The following is a 19,666-nucleotide window of genomic DNA, read 5'->3' as shown; positions in this document are numbered from 1 at the left end:
AGCCAGCTCTGACAGTATAAGCAAAAGCAACAGTCCCAGGGTGGGATTATAATTCAAACCTCTGATTTTTCTAATTCAGTGTGAGTAAGAGGGTATGATATGAGTGAACAGCAGCCCGTGAGAAACCTACAAGTGTGGAACCAATGGTATTTATTCAGGTAATAAAATATAATTCTTAAACACACACTAAATTTAAAAACCAGAAGATGCAGTTCTAATTACATGCCTTAACTAGAAGTACGGTATTTGTAGAGTAGCTTATCCAATTATATGTAAATTTGTTCCTTTGGCACAATTTGTCTATATAAGCAGTATTAGTTCAGTGTAAAATGTTTGTTTGTTATTGAAATTGGCTTTCATATAACTTCTGGATGTTGATAAATAGTTGCATTTTTGGGGGGATCATTCCCAGTTCTCCATAGCCATTCTTCTCAATATATGCAGTTTTTATTTTAAATTTCATAAATAATAATAATTTACAGGTCTATACTCTTTTATTTGAAAGTTTTGGGGTCAAAAGTGTTTTAGATTTTTATCTTTTAAAAAGGGTGTTATACTGCTGTGGTATGTGCCCTTTGTTATTCCAGTAGGATATTGGGCAACACCCACGCATATTGACATTTCTGCAGTGAAAAAAGAATAGCCACTTGAATGGTGTAAAGATTACAGGGAGCCCATTTCAGGTTTTGCTGACAATGGATTTGATTTTCAGAACTTTTTAGATATTAGAATTGCAGATAAGCAATTATGGACCTGTAATATTAAGTGTAATAGCTAACAATTACTGAGGTGCTTACTACAAGCCAGACCTTGTGCTTAACTTGTATCATCTCATTTAATCTTTGCAATTCTTTGAAGAAAGTTTTGTTCATTTGGTTTTACAGGTGAGGAACAGCTTCATAGAATTTAAGTGATTTGCCTAAGGATGCATACACCTAGTAAGGAAGTAGTGGCTGAATCATATTTAAACTGAGCTGGGTTAGATAGATCCAGATCTGGTATGTACAACACTACAGTGTCCTTCCTATTCCATTACCACAGATCCAGTGTATCTCACCTGGGAATTTATGGGAAATGCATCAAGTGGCCTGACTACCAGGCAGAGGATAACAGGGGTAGGGCAGGAGTTTCATCAGCAACAATTAGTTGGCATTCTGCCAATACATTGCACTAAAATAAATGTGCTTCAAACATTGCAGTCCTTTTGCCACTATGTTTAAGAGCTGAAAAAGAGAAAGAATAGAAGAGAGAGAGGAGATAGTTGAGCATGTGCTTTCCTTAGCTAAGGCAGAATAGGACATCTTGAGTCTTGTGTGGGTGGAGCAGTGTTCCTAAAGAAAAATGGATAGCTATTAACAAAAGAAGATGTGACTAATGTGGGATAGTGGGCTGCCCCGAAATGTCCACTCCATGGACAGTTAATTAATTGTAGGTGAAATTAACATTTGGATGAAAACTTCATTCATCTTTTTAAGTGTAATCCATTTTAACATTGTCATCTGACTGGTATGGGCTGAACATTGAACTTAGAATCTGAATACTTGGAATCCTGTCCCATTTTGGATAATTTCTAGGATTTAGATCACAGACCCAAAATTAGAGAGTCTGTTTCTTGTTTGTAATTTCAAACAGTACTTTCCGCTGGTTACCCAGTAGGCATCATGTTAGCTAAGATGGTCCAAAGAGCCTCTGGAAGTTTCTACCTGGTGTGGTCATCTCCCACACTGAATCTGGGCTGGCCTTGTGTCATCACTAGATGTAATGGAGGTGATGCTTCATGACTTCTGTGACTACATCACAAGGAGCCTTGCAGCATCCACTTTATTTCATGGTATGATCACTCTGGGGGGAAGCCACTGCCATGTTGGAAGTCTGACAAAAATGCTGTGAGGAAGCTCAGGCTGGTCATGTGAAGAAAGAGTGACTGCTGGCCAGAGAAGTGCTATTGCAGTTGTCCCGCTTGCTGAGCTAGACATGTGTGTTACCATGGATAACCCCGCCTGGCCAAGACATTTGATAATTTCAGTCTTAAGTGCTTTCTGACTATAATTGCGTGGAAAACTCCAAGGGATAGCTGCCCAGCTGAGCCCATTCACAGAAATAGGAGAACTAATAATTCATGGTAATAAGTCATAGAGTTTCTGGGTGGTTTGTTATCCACACTAGATACTCAAAAACAAGCTTGTTGTGAAGAAGAAGGGAGATAATGTGTTAAATTCCTCATACGAAGGTGAGCAGCTGTTTTATTATAATTGTTTTGACAATCCTGAAACCAAGGCCTTTCTCCCTAATATCCTCAGAGGTTTCATTATAATTTGCCATTGTGATGAGGATAGTGATCATTTTGTATTCCCTGGACAAGTATAGAGAGTGAATATTTGTGATTGGCTGGCAGCCAAGTTGGTCATCCTTTTTCCTTACTTGGAGGAGTTTTTAAAATTCTGTCTTTTCTTTACTCATATTTATTTTTTCGTATGAGTGGGATTTTCTATAATAATAGACCTTTATTGTTATGGCAATAACAATATATAGAACATCCGATGGGTCCTCATTCTGAATGACACAGGGCCCATTTCTCTGTTTATATAGACTCTTTGTCTAGGAAACTATAGGAGAAATAAGATGTATTGGATTTTGAGAAAGGGGCAGTAAGAGTTGAAGAGCAGTTTGCCTGAGCAGCTTCCCAACAATTGGGAAAGGCTGCTGGAGTGAATGTCAGAGAGAAATTGGTTTTTTGGTGGTGTTACAAGCAAGCAGATAATGAAACAAAGGAAGAAGAAAGAAGTAGAAGGTACACAGAGGGGAAGAAATTATGGATTTGATATTGGAACACCAGAGCAATCTGTAGTAGGTTGAATGGGAGGAGTTGGAAGAGAGAAAGGAGCAAGTAAGGGTTGGTTGGGACATCATCACCTATTGGGCTTTTCTCCTTCTATCTGCAATTAATTTTAGCTTTATTTAGTTCTTTTATCTCTAGAGAAAAAAGGTGATTATTTTCTTTCTGTTATAGTTGTTGGCAACCAAATGACATTTTCTGCCATCTGTTTTACCATATAATTCTTAAGGTTTCTTAAGTGTCATAGTCTTATTAAACCTGGAGTCTCAAAAAATAAATAAATAAACCTGGAGTCTCCATACATTCAGTGATTGCTGCTAGCACAGGGAAATAGAGAAGATAGAAGAAGATAAGGCTACTTTGTAAAGAGTAAGTTACATATTCCACTGGATCTATTCTCAAAAGAGAATAACTCAGAGTTTCTCCATAGCTTTTTAAAGTCTCTGATTTCTGTATTTTTCTTAGCTGTACATAGATTTTATTTCAAGGAAAATTTACATATTGAACTTAGAATATGAGTACTTGGATTTCTGTCCCAGTTTGGACAATTTCTAGGTCTTAGATCACAAACCCAGAATCAAAGAGCCTGTTTCTTATTTGTAATATGAAACAATTATGTTGTTGATATTATCCGTAATATTTACTGGTTCTTTGTAGAGTTAAAATGGACAGATGAAAGCCCTTGAGGATGAGAAATTCATATTCTAATGTAGCAAAGTAAATATATGTGTACGGCAGCTTGAATTGTTAGAAAATTTTAGGAAATTACTTGTATGCTTGAGTTCATGAATTATTCAATTTAGGGTTACTTTCCTTTTCAAACTTATCACTGGTTAGATCCTTTAACAACCTTTTGATTTATTAAAAGTCACTTTTCAGAATTAGATTTAAAGCCTTATTATTTTCTTATGATTTTCTTATGAAAATTGAGTATGTGTCCTATAAAGCCTGTATTTTCTTTTCTATGACTTAGTCTGCTCTTCTGTTATAAAAGATACTTCTTTAAGAACTGATGGAATTAAAGAAAAATTGACCTCCTCTGATGAAGTAGCCCATAGAAGTAAAAGGAGGTTTTATGATCTTTCTTCACTTATTGGAAAGACGATTGAATTGGGACATGCCCATCCTGACTTCCATTAGGAGACAGAATATTTGCTTGTGTCTAGAGGAGTTTGGTCTCCTGGTGGTCATTTGCCTCTCAATCCTTCCTGCAATTTTAGAAAAAAATGTGCTTGTACAGGGGCTATGTATCAGAATCAGCTATGAAACTTTTTATTAATAGAGATTCATTCCTTGGCCCCACTACCAAGTTTATGAAATGAAAATCTCCAGGGCCTCACAGGTGATTTGAATTCATACATAGTTTGAGTCTGAGAACTACTTTATAGGCAGGACAGCAGGTTGATGGATGACAGAATCTGGTCTGAAGCATAGAAAAGCTTTAAGAGGAGAACATGGAGATACCTTAATTTAAGAAACACTTGGATATTTTGAACAATGATATAATCATTGGTAAAAGTTTGTGATATCTCTAAAACATAGTTTATGTCCCCAGTTGTCCTCTGATGTCTCCAGTTAACCTCTGGTGCAGAAGTTCTCAGTTCAGTGGGGCAGTTTTGCCCAGTGGGGCCTAGTGGGGGCAGTTTTGTCCCTAGGGGATATTTATTAATGTCTAGAGACATTTTGGTTCTCATGACTGGGGGAATGTTACTGGCATCTAATGAGTAGAGGCCAGGGATACTGCTAAACACCCTACTGTTCTTGAGAGAGCCCCTGTATTAGTCCAAAATGCTAATAGTGCCAAGGTTGAGGAACTCTAATCTAGTGAATTTCAGTGAAATCATTAAATAAAAATACTCTGGGCTCCAGAATTGAAAAGGGTATGACAAACCAGGTAGGAGAACATTTGGTTGGCCTGTGTAGTCCTTGAGGAAGCCAGCTGAGGTAAGGAGGAAGAAAAGGCTTGAATATAGGCTGAAGGCTAGGGACAAGAGTAAGGATTCTATTGCATACTAAGGTCTTGGAAAGAGACATATTCATTGGAATATTATTTTCCCTAAATGTGTCATATAAAATACAAAGATCTTACCGTCTGAAAAAAAAAGCATATTTAATATCAGCTTTGAGATAGTAAATCTCCTCTATTCTGTACACCCTAATGGTGGTTCTTAAGCCTTAAAATCTTAAAAACACAGGAGCATGGTAGCATAAGTGAGCCAGAGAGAATATGGTTATAAGTTAGTATTCTGGGATTGTTGTCATCAGAGGAAGCATTTGAGAAAGAATGAGGTAATTGATGTTGTCTCTTTAGAGCTAGTAATGGAGTGATGGTGTTGATAGAAATTTTTGGGAGAGGGCAGCCTGGGTGGCTCAGCGGTTTAGTGCCGCCTTCAGCCCAAGGCCTGATCCTGGGGACCCGGGATTGAGTCCCACATTGGGTTCCGTGCATGGAGCCTGCTTCTTCCTCTGCCTGTCTCTCTCTTTCTCTCTCTCTCTCTCTCTTTCTCTCTCTATCTCATGAATAAATAAATAAAATCTTTAAAAAAATAAAAGAAATTTTGGGGAGAATAGGTAGAGCTGGCTGATGCAAATGAAGAGGTAATATGAGAAACTTGTGATTTAATTAATTAATTAATTAATTTTATTTATTTATTTTTTTGAGAGAGAGGGAGCATACAGTGGGGAGGAGCAGAGGGAATGAGCAAGGGCAAGCAGCCTCTAGCCCAGCATGGAGCCTGATGCAGGACTTCATCTCAAGACCCTGAGATCATGACCTGAGCCAAAATCAAGTGTGACATGCTTAACTGACTGAGCCACTCAGGCACCCTGGAACTTTGTGATTTAAAAATGCACTGTTGAGTGCACCTGGATGGCTCAGTGGTTGAGCGTCTACTTTTGGCTCAGGTCATGGTCCCAGGGTCCTGGAATTGAGTCCTGCATCAGGCTCCCCACAGAGAGCCTGCTTCTCCCTCTGCCTATGTCTCTGCCTATATGTCTATGTCTCTCATGAATAAATGAAATCTTAAAAATGAACTAAAATAAAAATGCACTGTTTATTGTCTTTATACCTAATTGCCTGATCTGTGTCCAGATTGGTTGTTTAGAACAGAAGGGGTTATCATAAGTATGGGAAATGGTTCCTGGCTTCTTGTAACTTATGTCTAATTGGAGAGAAGAGGCTACTGCCATGAAACAGCAAAACCCATTGAAGTTCATAGTCCATCTCCATTCTGATAAACACTAATTTTCCCTTGTTTGATCTGTGAGCTATTGGCTTCATCCCTGGTCTTAGGGTTGAATTTGTGTTGTAGGCAGTGTTCTAGGAGGCATTTGGCTATACTTCTCATTCAGGTATGGATCCATGATCTCAGATGATCCATTTAGGTCTGTTGATACTAATTCTAAGACTTTATTTTCTTTACTTCTGTATTTTGAGGGATGAGGGTGTAATCCCAAGTTCTTGGCTATCATTCTGCCATCCTAAAGGGAGGCACTGATTGAAAATGTATTCATTTCAAAGGATGAAAGAGCTAAACACATGATTCCATCTTTATCCGTGGATGAAATTGTACCTGAAGCCAATTTAGTTGTGGAATTCATTTATATCAACCATTAAATTTTCATTTTGATTATACCAGCCTATGTTGTATTTTCTTTTGTTGATGACTGAAAAAATGACTAAAAATACACTGATGTAGGAGAAACTGTACAAGAGAAGAAAAATGTTATAGCCAGGTAGCAATTCAAGGACAAGTTTTTCATACTCCATTATTTAGTCTTTATGAACAAATTCATAATATTCTCCCATTTTTGTGTTTTTGTTTTGGCAAGTTTAATAAAACACACAGATTTTCACTGTTAATGTATTATTTAAACTACTTTTTTAATATTTTAGAGAGTTGTATTTCAGAAGTGATATGACAGTAATTTGTCAGTGTATAATTCTTAAAAATGAAAGGGTTACATTGCTTCCTTGATGGAAAAAAAAGAAGAAAGAAAGAAAGGAATCCAGTATTCCAGGTATATAAACAAATATAATGTACTTTATGGTATTTGTAATTATAGATACTACTCAACAGAATTGGCCATGTTTGTTTGCTTTTTTGTTAGAGTACTATGGGGATTAATTGATTGTAAATTCTCTTCTTCTCCAACAACCCCAGATGAGTAAAGATAGAAATATATGGATTATCAGTTTGAAGGACTAGTTACATGTCATCTGGCTTCATGTGATTGAAATACAAAAAAAAAAAAAAAAAAAGGTCTTTAAATAGGACATCTGTGACATAACAAATTAGAATCCGGGAGAGGAAGAATATCTTGACAGTGTCTAAATCCATTGAATCAAAATAATTGTGTAGATCATACTTGAGTTCAGATATAATGTAGATAAATTCTCTAGCCATGGCACCCATCTGTCAAAAAATAAAACTCTGGTTCTCACTTCAAATGGCTCTTTTAGACTAAGGTCATCAAGCTGTATCTAAAATGGACGTGAAATGTCAATTTCATATGTTATAGTGGCACATTTCATATTGCTCTACTTAAGGTTATGTCAGCCTTACCCATAAAAAGCAAGTGATTTAGGTCTTATTCTAAATGAACTAAGCAGAGAAATCAGCAGTGGGACTGCCTTGCCACTACAGACAAAGGGAATGTGTGGAGGGGCTGCATATTTCTCCATTGTCCTAACTCTGGAACTGTGTAGTATTCCAAGACAGGATGTCATCTCTTTACTTTTCCACATTCTAATCCCCTGTGATAATTGTGGGGGGAGTTTGGAATTTTTGGCAAGATGCTTTATTCAAAATGAGTTTTGTTGCCTGGAGTTGATTCACTTGTTTGAGTTTTATTTGTGTTATTTTGTGTAACTTTATCATGTTGGGAGGCTTATAAACCTTCTGTAGAAATAAGATTGTGTTTAGGGAGCTATATACATCATGATTTTACTCACAACTGACAGGAAGTTACTGAGGATGATTAAAGCAGAAAGAAATGAAGTTTTTTGAAATCTATTGGACATTGTAGAATCAGACTTAGAAAATAGTAAGGATTGAAGAGGCCGAATAAGCACTCACATAACTACAACTTCCCAAAGAAGCAGTGTTCTTGACACCCATGACTGCTGGGTCCTGGCTGCTACAGTGACACTGGATGTTACTGCTGGTACCGCTGCTTCTTTTGTCTTTGAGACTGAATGTTGCTGACTCTGTAGCCACCGTGCTCATACCACTCCTTGTTTTTTTCTGGATCCCATTCGTAGTTCTAGAAGCAGTGTATCTTGTTGGCTAAACATGTATTGGGCATTTGTTCCCAGGCAACAGGAAGCCTGGGCAAGTGAATAGCCTGCTATTTTAGCTTTTATAATAGGAATCCAATTGTTTCCCAATGTGTCTTCTGATGGTGGAGACTTCCCAAAAAAGGAAGAGGCTCAAATGCTTGGCAGCCAAAGAACAAGTAATTGCCATGGTATGATTTCTTAGGGAGAAGAGAGAAGTTTTCTGGAAAGCAGGAGAGAAAGGGAGATTTTCCAGGAGACGTGGATACTGCACACTTTTTCCTATAACAGATGAAGATGTGGTCTTCTGGGTACTAGGTTTTGTCAGTGAAATAGGAGAGCCAGTATTTGTGAACATCTTAAAGGGAAGAGGATAAATCCAAAATTCCCAAACTTTGATTCAAGGTATCCTTAATATCTTTGTAATGTTTTCATAGCACTCTAGGCCCAAAGAAATGCCCAACACTTTCATTTATTAAGTAGTTAGATTAAAACAAATTACTAAGTATTAATTTTGCAGAATAACTTGAAAAAATTATGTCATTTGAAAAAATACACATCAGTTCAAAGAAAAATACTTTTATTCCAGTCTTAACCATAATTACTTTCAAATAAGTTATGTTCCCTTCTTAGGCCCTGAATGAAATCTCAGACATTGGAATTGGATTTGACTATTGACTATTTCCTGTCTACACTTATTTTTATGCAGCCCATTTTGTCACAGCACTGATATAGACCTAGCTTTGCAAAGATAAGATCATCAAAAGGAATGCAGTGCAGTATGTTGTTGAAACTGAACTCCCCAGAACTATCTTGAAAGTGCAGCACAACTTGGGAACCATGACAACCATTAGGTTGTCAATGAAGTGCTCATGGAATGGTGATAAAAATTGGACATTAAGGGCACTTTTACAACACTGCTTGATTGGGAGTGTTACAGCAGCTGAATGATTCCAGAACCAAGAGCTGGCAAAAGTTCTGCCACAGGCAACAGTAGACACTCCTGCTAAACGTAGCCACCCTCCTGTTGTTTCCTTTTCTAAATCAATTGGGTCTTTATCATGGACAAGTATAGCCTTTTCTTTTTAATCCATGAAACTCACCTAACATACTGTAGCTTTTAAAATATTTGTTGACACAGAAGTGACACATTTTCTTACATGATTAGCAAAAAGATGAGTGTCTTTGCTGCCCCAATCAGGTCAATAAAGATTTTAAGATCTAGGTCTATCTGAAACCATAGTTTCCTTTTTTTTTTTTCCTTTTTAAAGATTTATTTGTTTATTTTAGAGAGAGAGGAGGTACATGTACAGGGACCGGGAGGGGCAGAGGGAGAAGGAGAGAGTCTTAAGCAGACTCTGTCCTAAGTGCAGAGCGTGATTTAGGGCTTGATCTTACTATCCTGAGATTATGACCTGAGCCAAAATCAAGAGTTGAATGCTTAGCCAAATGTTCCACTCAGGTGCTCCCATAGCTTCCTTTTTTTTTGGTAGCACAAAGTTGAAGTCTGTCTGAAGATTTATATTGCATTTGGAAAAAAATAACTTCATTTTCTTTTTTTTCATTTGTCTCTACTTGTATATGCCTGGGTCTATCATATATCATGTCATTGTGATAAGAGTATCCTCTGATTTCCTTATGAATCCCAGTTTCGTTTCTTTTAAAGTTCTTAAGTTTTATAATTTACCAGCCTGAGGAAACTCAGTATACAGTTTACAAGGTAGAGGGTTATATGGAGTCCTCAAATTGGTGTCACTTGATCCTCTTTCAGTGAATAATAGTTGCTGGGAAAGTTGGGGAAATATTCCTGAAATGTAGAGCACTTTTGAATTTTAAATGATTTTTCCTCCATTACAAAAGGCAGCTTTCTATAAAATTGTCATGCAGGGTGTTGTGATAGAATAATGGCTCCCACCACAGATGTCCATGTCCTAATCTCTGGAGAGAGAAGTAGAGGAGACAGAAAAAGAGACCTGATGGTGACTGCAGAGGTCAGAGTGATGAGGTAGCTAGCTTTGAAGGTGAAAGAAAGCCACAAAGTAAAGAATGAGAACCCCCTCTAGAAGCTAGAAAAGGCAAGAAAACAGATTCTACAAGACCCCTCAAGAGGAGTGCAGCCTGCCAACACTTACTTTAGCCCTGTAAGACCCATTTTAGACTTCTGACTTCCAGAACTATAGGATAATAAATTCATATTGATGTAAAGCACTACATTTGTGGTAGTTTTTCACATCAGCAATAGGAAAGGAGTTACAGATATGAAGTTGAAGAAATGATAGAAACTCAGGCTCTAGAATGATAGGGCTCTCAGAGTCTCAAACTGATAACTACGTAATCACCTTTACTGTTCTCAGGTTTGCCACAAGCAGAATTAATTATACATGCTTGTGTTCAAGCAGATGTACTTTCACTGTCGTATATTTTTTACGTGGGGTTCTGGTGATTGCCTCCAAAAAGCTTACAGCCTTTGGCAGATGCATCCGTTTTATGAATCTAGCTTTAAATAAAAGTAAAGACTGAAATGCACTAAATCATTGTCTGTTAGTGGCTTAGTCAGGAACCAAGGGTGTATACAAAAATAAACCTCCTGGCCAATGGAGATTGCTACCATCAGTACTTACTTACTTCATCCTGATACACTTATTTTATGACACTTTGTTTCTGTCATAGACCTATTAATCATTCACACAAAACCTGTAGGACATTGTTTTGCCTTTGGTTGGATCTATCCTGACTGGTCATACAGCCAAGAGTGGAAGCCATGTATGTACAGTGTGGATGCATACATCTTTTCCCCATATTTGTGGAAGCATCTAGCTCTATAATATGATTACTGTGAATAATGTTTTTCATAAAAATATTTTGTAATCTCTTCAAAATATACTTTAAAAAAAAAGCTTGGGCCTTTGCATTCCTTTTGGATATTATTTCATTTCTCACTTCAGTTTTCTTAATCATCCCTTCCCTTACCAGTTCAGAAACTAGTATAGCTGCCTTTGCAAATGATCAGAGGAGCGGAAGAAGGGGAAAGAGGGGATGAGGAAAGACGGGTGGGGGTCGGGTGGGGGATGAGGGGAGGATGAGAAAGGGAAAGAGAGAAGGGAAGCAGCAGTGCTTGCTAGAAATTTTCAGGGTTTGATTTCATGCATATAGTGCAAGATCTTAAGAGAGAATCCAGGAAGAAGTTTGCACATGACTTTCAGGTTTTTTGAATGAGTTCGCCTCTATTTCTTGTGATTGTGAATTGGTGAAACTGTACTGTACCTCTGCTCTCCCCTGAAGAAACAAAATGAGAACTCTGTGGCCTTAACCTCTTTACTCTCTTAACTACATTCAAATATATGCCTTGCTTTGTGCTGTCATTAAGTAAGTGGTTAATCTCAAGATCATTTGAAGCATCAGTGCTCATTTCCTTTGGATGGTTCACCATATTGCAATTACAGCCACATACTTTCTGACCATCTCATGACTTGTGGTACATTTTCATTGATTCATTTTACAGACTGCATTTTTTTTAAGGTTTCCCATTTTCTTTGTAACTTAGAATGAACCATGACCAAATTGATGAATGAAATAGTTCTGTTTAGATCTATGTTTTCTTCTTCCTTTATTTGTGGATTTGGTTCAGTTATTTTCACAAATGTTTTGATTGCTAATCAGGTTAAACTGTGTCTTTTATTTGGGGAATTTGATCTGTTTATGTTTAAAGTTATTATTGATAGTAAAGACTTCCTATTACCATTTTGTTAATTGTTTTCTTGTTTCGTAGATCTGTTGTTTCTTGTTTCTTATCCTGCTGCCTTTTTTTGGTGTGCTTTTTTGTCCTTTGGTATCAGTGTGCTTTGACTTCTTTGTTGTGTTCTGTTGTATAATTATTACATGTTTTCTGCTGTGGTTATCTTGAGACTTCCATCTTAAACTTATAAACTTATAAATATCTTAATCTTATAACACCTATTTTAAAATAGGTGTTACAACTTCAATAGAATTCATGAACTCTACAGTTTTACTTCTCCACCTCACATTTTTGGTTATTGATGTTACAATATAATGTTTTTTATGTTGTATAACTAATAACAAATTACTGTAGATGTGGTTATTTCTACTATGTTCATTTTTATTTCTAAATTAGAGTTGTAAGTGAATTATACACACTGTTAGCACATTGTAGTATCTAATGATGACTATATATTTGCCATTACCAGTGATATTTTTTCTACCTTTTAAATATTTTGCTGGTGTCAGTTAGCTTCCTTTTACTTCCATTCAAGGAACTCCCTTCAGCATTTCCTGTAAGGGAGGTTTATTGGTAATAAACTCCCTCAGCTTTTTGTTTGTTTGGGAAACATTCATTTTGGAAGGACAGCTTTGCTGGGTCTAAAATTCATGGTTGACACTTACTCTCAGTATTTTGCATATGTCACCCCACTGCCTCCTATCCTGAAAAATTTCTTTTGAGAAATCCGTCAGTAGTCTTATTTTTTTTTAAAGTTTTTATTTATTTATTCGTGAGAGACACACACACACACACACACACACACAGAGGCAGAGACACAAGCAGAGGGAGAAGCAGACTCCCTGCAGTGCGCCCGGTGTGGGATTTGATCCCGGGACTCCAGAATCACACCCCAGGCCGAAGGCAGGCGTTTAACCTCTGAGCCACCCAGGGATCCCAACCATCAGTAGTCTTATAGAGGTTCCCTTCTGGTAACTTTTTTCTTTTGCTGATTTAAAGTGATTTTTTTGTCTTTGACAATTTGATTATAATGTATTTTTGTGAAGCTATATTGAGGTTCAACTTCTTTGGCATCTTTTGGGCCTGATGGATCTATTTGATCATTTCTCTGCCCAGATTTTGGAAGTTTTCAGCTATTATTACTGTATTTATTACTTTTTAAAAAGATTTATTAGAGAGAGAGAGAGAGAGGGAGAGAGAGAAGGGGCAGAGGGAGAGAATTCTCAAGCAGACTCCTTGCCAAGCATGGAGCCCAATATGAGGTTCAGTCCCAGGACCCCAAGATCATCACATGAGCTGAGACCAAGAGTCAGATACTTAACCAACTGAGATACCCAGGTGCCTCAGTATTATTACTTTAACTATACTTTCTGTCCATTTTTCTTTCTCTTCTCCTGGAATTCCTATAATGTAAATTTTGTTGTTTTTGGTGATGGTGTATACTATAAATCTTATAGGCTTTCTTTACTTTCTTTCATTCTTTTAACTTTTTTGTTCCTCTGACTGGGTAATTTCCAATGTCCTGTTCTCCAGGTAACTGACTCTTTCTTCTACATGGTCAAGCCCATTTTTGAAACTCTCTATTGAGTTCTTTTGTTGACTTATTTTATTTTTTTTGGTGGTTTCTATTTCCTGTCAAATTTTTCATTTTGTTTAGCATTGTTTTCCTGATTTCATTTAGTTATCAGTCTGTGTTTTCTTGTACTTCTCTAAATTTCCTTACAAGGATTATTCTGAAATCTTTGAACATTTATGCATCTCCATTTCTTTAGGTCAGTTATTTAGTCATTTCTTTAGGTCAGTTTAGCTTTATTATTTTTTTGCATGGTGTCATGTGTACCTGATTTTTCGTAATCTTTGGTTAATCAGGTTGGCATTTGTGCATTTGAGTGCTTGGGCTCCTCTTTTACACTTTACAGGTTTGCTTTGACAGAATTTATCACCAGTCAGGTCAGTTTGGGTTTTGGGCGTGTCTGCTGATCATGTCCTTGGGTAGGTGGGGCCTACTATTAGGGTCTATTTTTAAATGAGGCAATTGTTACATCTCTGAGGATGGGGATGGGGGCTGTGCTACTGGCTAAGAACAGCGAGTAGGACTGCTGGCTTGGTTTCCTGCTCAAGTGAGGCTGTAGGATGTGCTCTGATACTGCCTACCTTCAGACTTACTAGATATTTGAGACTGTATTATATTCAGTAGTTGATAGAGCTATGAATTAGCTTTTCTGCTCTTGCAAGGCAACAGGACAAGACCCAGAGCCTGTACAGTTCATTGTTTGGGAACCCCAATCAGGCCAGAATTGTACCCTGCTGTCTTGGTTAGGTGAGGCTACTAGTTTTGCTCTGCAGATGGGAGAAGCCACTCCCTGCACTGTTTAGTGACACCGAAGGTAGAGCTACTGAAGGGCTCTGTGACTTTCCAAGTGCCATGGTTGGATTTCCTGATCAAATAGGCTGAATGTGGTATTCAGCCATGAGAACGGTTATGATATATAGTCTCTGCCTGAGTTCAGTAGGAGAAAAAGCAACTCTAAAGCATGTAGAACCCTTTGTTTGTTGTCTTAACTCAAGCTCACATGTACTCCCAGTTCCTTGACTGAACAGAGCCCCTGGTTTTGTTCTACTTCTTGGCCTGAGCACTGCTGTGCTGCGTAACTTCTAGGCCTTATCACCAGACCTTCTGGTCATATAGGGCCCAAAAACACTCTCCACAGCAGGTGGGGCTGGGATTCAGCTACTTACCTGGACTTGGGCAAACTGAGCTCTAGGGCCAGCAAAACTCCTTGTTTGAAGATCCAGATCACTCATATCTGTATCTTGCCAAGTTTCCTTGTCAGAGTACATTCCTGACTTGGTTCTGTAGATGAGCAAAAACACTGGTTTAGAATTACTACTTTGCCTGCAGATATAAATTCAGTCTGACAAGATCCATATGCTGTTTTTTTTAGGCTCTACCCCATCTTCTCCATCACATATACCCAGTGATTGAGCCCTGCAGATTCCTCTGTATCTCCAGGGACAAGATGAGAGTATCCCCAGGGACAAGATGAGAGTAGTGGCTTTCACAAAGTGGCCCACAGTTCTGGGGAGAGGCAGGGATGTTTTTCCCCCCTGGTGCTCTCTTCCTACCAGAGGAAGTGGAGGCCCAAGAGGGACCTCTCAGCATGGCGCTGTGCTATAAGTGTGTAGCTGCTTCTCTGACCCTTCTAACGTAGTCATTCTCTATGGTGCAGGATGGAGAGGGATGTTTCAGTCTCATCCTCAGGTACCAGAATTCTCAGTGGTGTCTTGTTCTTTTAGAATTGTTACTTGTTCTTGTAAGGGAGAGTGAAGTCAGGGATGACCTATGTGCCATCTTGGTGATGTCCTTTCTAGACTGTAATTTTGAACTCAGATATCAGTCTAAATTTTCACTCCTCTATTATACCACTTGACCAATTTTATTAAGTATTTATTAAGTATTAAGTGCATGCTATGTACCAGGTAAGCATTGCTCCTAATCATTTAGTTACATTCACTTAACTGATTCACAAACCTATGAGCTATTATTATCTTTGATTTATAGGAGGGGAAAATGAGTTTATGGTTGAATGATCACCCAAGGTTCTGTTGTAACTAAGCACAGAATCAGAAACCAAAAGGATGCGCTGTGTACTTCCATGTCTGAGCTGTTGCATTGTGATGAACCACTAAAGGTAAAGGTGCTAATTAAAGGCAGCCATGACTAATTTCAATGGGTAATGAAAGCTGACTTATACCATAATATTTTGGTTGCTTTTATGCCTTTTGAGGTATAATACTTGAGCTGCTGTAGTGAATGGTATAAGTGGGAAGTAGGGTTTCTGAGCCCCCTTTTTTGAGTTACAGTAGTGATTGGGATTAACTAAAATTAGTTGTGAACAAAGTGCAATCTTTTTATTCTTTTTAACCATAGCCCTCATACAAGGCCCTGAGATTCTTTAGGACACAGCAGGTCTTAGCCTCCAGCCTAAAACTGTTCTTCTGCTTCTAGATGAGAAGTCACGAGTTCCTTATACCTGAAAACTTTCATATAAACAGCTTGTGTAATAATTCTGATGACTTCTCACTTTATCTGTGCCTACCTTATGGGTTTTCATAGAGATTTTAGAAGAGAAAGACAGGCCCTTTTCTGAAGAATGGTTCCCATTGTAGAAAGTTTATCAGCCTTGGCTGTGCAAACAATTCAAGGGGTTCAGGATAGAAAGGGGTAAGGGGGGGTTGTGGAGGTATGTGTGGCACTTGATTACCTATAATAGTTGATTCTCTTCTTCCTACAACAAGGAACAAGGATTGTTAAGGATCTGAGTTGTATTTTATTCTTCTTGTCCCATTTCCTGGTGTTAATGCTCATTCTTAAACGTGGAATTGGGGACCTAAAGATAAAGAAGGCAGGGAGTGCCTGGGAGATATGGTATCCTTTGTTCATTTGTTTGTTTTTGTACTTTAATGTTTTTAATTAATTTATTTTTTAAGTGAGCTCTATAGCCAGAGTGGGCTGAAGTAACAACCCAGAGATCAAGAGTTGCATGCTTTACTGACTGAGCCAGCCAAATGCCACTGGTATCCTCTTGTTAAGAGAGAAAAATCTGCCCGGCCTTTCTTGGGACAGGTTTCTCAACTCTGAAGTCACCCTGTTCATCCTAGATTTATTTTAGTCATATAAACAGGAATACATATGCAAGGAAGATAAGATACAACCATAAGGCTTTGCACCATGATCTACATCCTCTCTCCTTCCCCAGGAAAGCACTGCTTAGTAAAACCATTTTGGGAGGTCTCATGAGAGCAGATGTGCACATGGAGGTTATCTATGATGCTTTGGGTTTATTTTTCATAATTGTTTCCTCAAATAGAGTAGTTTTCAAACTCATATTTCCTGTGCTCATTGGAACATAACGGTAGCAGAAGGGTGAAGAGAGTCTCTGACCCACAACTAAAATATGTGTTCTCTTGTCACTTCATCAAATTAGTTCTGGTGTCATTTTGTTTTCCCTCGGAAATAAATCACTGTTAAGCAATTCTTTATAAAGTAGTCCACACATTTATCACATGATGGTGATCTGAACCCATTTAAGGAATTTTAAGGTACAGTTGGTCATGTTGCTGGCCTAGCAACTCTGGCCTTGTCACATTACATCTCTCTTCACTCCCTGTTTCTCCATTAATCCTTCAGAACAGAGACTGGAGGCTTTGCCCCTTAGAGGCATGGAAATAATACTATAAAACACAATAGTGTGGCAAGGGGAGATAGAGCTTTTAATTTATGTAAGTTAATGGAGAGTGGGAAGACTGAGAGGAAAGAACAGACAAATTGGGGAAAAATCAGGAATAATGATAAAATATCCTTAGAACTTGAGCTTTTGTGACTTGTTTGCCTCATGTTCAGTTTAGTTGTTTTGAGATTTACTGAAAGCAGCAATTGGCTTTTTTCATAAATTAATCATACTAACCATTCAATGTGAAATGCAGTTTCAGTAATATTTGTTGAACATTTTCTAAGATCTTGTTATTCTCACTCCACACTTTACATGCAGTTTATCATTATCCTTCTTACAAGTCTATATGGTCAGTAGTATTATCATTTCCACTATCGATACAAGGATACTTGTGGATTAAAGACCTTAAATAATTGGACTAAAGACCTACAGCCTGTTACAATAGACTGAGACACAAACTGGTGCTTTAATCACTATACTAGAATATTTCTTATTTTTTAAAAAAGGGTGTGTTGGCATTGGTTGTTTTTCTTTAGCACTTTTATTTGAGATTTAATAATTAGGAAAGTATTTATATTATCTAAATATAGAAGTCATCTGACAAATAGGTAAACTTGCTACGTTATTTTATCTGTGATGTCTGTTTTATAAATGGTAATTTTTGTTTACATTTGATGGTATTCTAGAAAGCAAAGACTTAACCATGTGCTAATATTACCAATATTCTTTTTTTTTTTTTTTTTTATTTTTTTTTTTTATTTTTTTTTACCAATATTCTTTATTGTGATTTTGAGGAATAATATAATAGACCATTGTATTAATTCAGGCATCATATGCAAAACTTAGAATAATTGCTACTAGAATTTTAGATTACACTAAAAATTGCTACTAGAATTTTAGATATACTAAAAATTTATTCCCAAAAGTAAGCTTAGTAATGTCTGTCTGTCTTGTTTGAGGATCTTGTAGTGAGTACAGTAGTTTTCAAATTTACTTTACAATAATGCCAAATTTATTTTTATTTTTATTTATTTTTATTTTTAATTTTTAAAATATTTTATTTTTAAGTAATCTCTACATCCAATGTGAGCATGAACTCACAACCCTGAGATGAAGAGTCTCATGTTCCATTGAGTCAGCCAGGCACCCCTAAATACTATCCCTTTAAATACACACATAAAAATAAATAAATGAATGAATAAATACTTATATATGACTAATATTTCATAAAATAATGGTTACCCTTAGTATAGGGTATCAATGCTCACTGACATTGTGTGTTTTATCCCATTTTAAAATATGTGGTGATCCTGACTCACAGTATTTTATAACTCCTTTATAGTCATGACTTGCAGTTTGTATTTTGTTCAGGTTTAAGTGTATATAGAAAATGAGATTGTTTTCATTCAGAAACCTCCATTCAGTCCCTACCAGATATATATTAGTTATGTATCACGTTATCAGTAAATCAAATGGTGATACTCAGTACTTCCCTAGGAGGTTACTTGTAACCTGGGTACTTAGTAGGTACTCAGTAAATATCTGATTTCTTTTGCCTTTAGAGCTCACACTTTTGTCTTTAATTACCATTTCAGACTATGACAGAAAATGTCTAGTTCTTTGGGCATTCCAGCATGCTATTGGATTTTTATACCACTTAGGATTTTATCTATGTTTTTCATATCTGGGTTTTAAAAAATAAAAACCAGTGAAAATAAAAAATCAGCAAAAAAAAAAAAAAAAAATCTTGTATCAGTGTTAACAGGCCATTGTTAAATAATCCAGAAATCAGAAGAGACTCTAGTCTGTTAATTTCTATGTGTCATGAATGGAAATGACTGCTTGTATTTGTTAAATATTTTTATGACCACCTTTTGTAACATCTAAGACATTTTTCCTGGCATCCACTCTTTAACGTACCCTGCCCATTTTTTGTACAGGTGCCAGCAAAGTCTTTCTCAGTCAAATTTTTAAGGATGTGACTATTTCCCACCTCAGCAGTCTTCACTGGATCACTGCTATCTTCATATTTGTCATACGTTTCTTAGTCTGATTTGGAGCCTTCATGAAACAAGACTAGGTTTATTTTCTATACAAGCTCTACTTTATATGTATCACTCTGATCAAACAAGATGACCTTTCCTCAAATGGATCTCAAAATTTCTAGTCTTGTGCCTTTCTTATTTTCTGTCTTGAGTATCCTTGTCCTCCTCTGTCTCTACTCATTAATAGCTATGTTCCTGTTTTCAAATTCCATGTCATGGCTGCCTGTTGCATTTTTATTCTTCAAACTGATTCTGTGTTCACTCTCATATTATTCCATTGACATTGATTTTTCTGAAGCTACCTCCTAGGGCCAGCTTTCTTTCTTTCATTTCTTTTTCTTCCCTTCCTCCTTCCCTTCTTTTTCTCCTTTCTTTCTTTTTTACCTTTTAATATCAACTTTATCTGTAGATGTGTCCATTATGTTGTTTATAATACCATATCCACAGTATACAAACACATTTGAAATAAATGAGGTGGCCAAACTCATAGAGAAATATAATCTACTTTTTAAAATTTTTCATTTTCTTTCCAGCTTT

General features: G+C 37.0%; 1 protein-coding gene across 8 annotated transcripts in view; it reads left to right on the top strand.

Annotated features, from left to right (window-relative positions):
- CNTN4 (contactin 4) overlaps positions 1 to 19,666 on the top strand; it is a 922,691-nt gene that overhangs the window by 27,494 nt on the left and 875,531 nt on the right. The window contains exons 1-2 of one of the 8 annotated variants that reach the window (XM_025451406.3): positions 1,844 to 2,230; positions 15,413 to 15,542. The exons of 6 other annotated variants lie outside the window; for them this stretch is intronic. The gene's annotated coding sequence lies outside the window, so the exon portion shown is untranslated. Of the gene's footprint in view, positions 1 to 1,843; positions 2,231 to 15,412; positions 15,543 to 19,666 lie in introns of those variants that run through there. One more of the 8 variants, XM_025451410.3, reaches the window with a different exon arrangement.

The sequence above is a fragment of the Canis lupus genome, chromosome 20 (genome assembly GCF_003254725.2).
Source record: "Canis lupus dingo isolate Sandy chromosome 20, ASM325472v2, whole genome shotgun sequence".
Taxonomy (NCBI): domain Eukaryota; kingdom Metazoa; phylum Chordata; class Mammalia; order Carnivora; family Canidae; genus Canis; species Canis lupus.
This window is presented reverse-complemented; position numbering and strand designations above follow the sequence as displayed.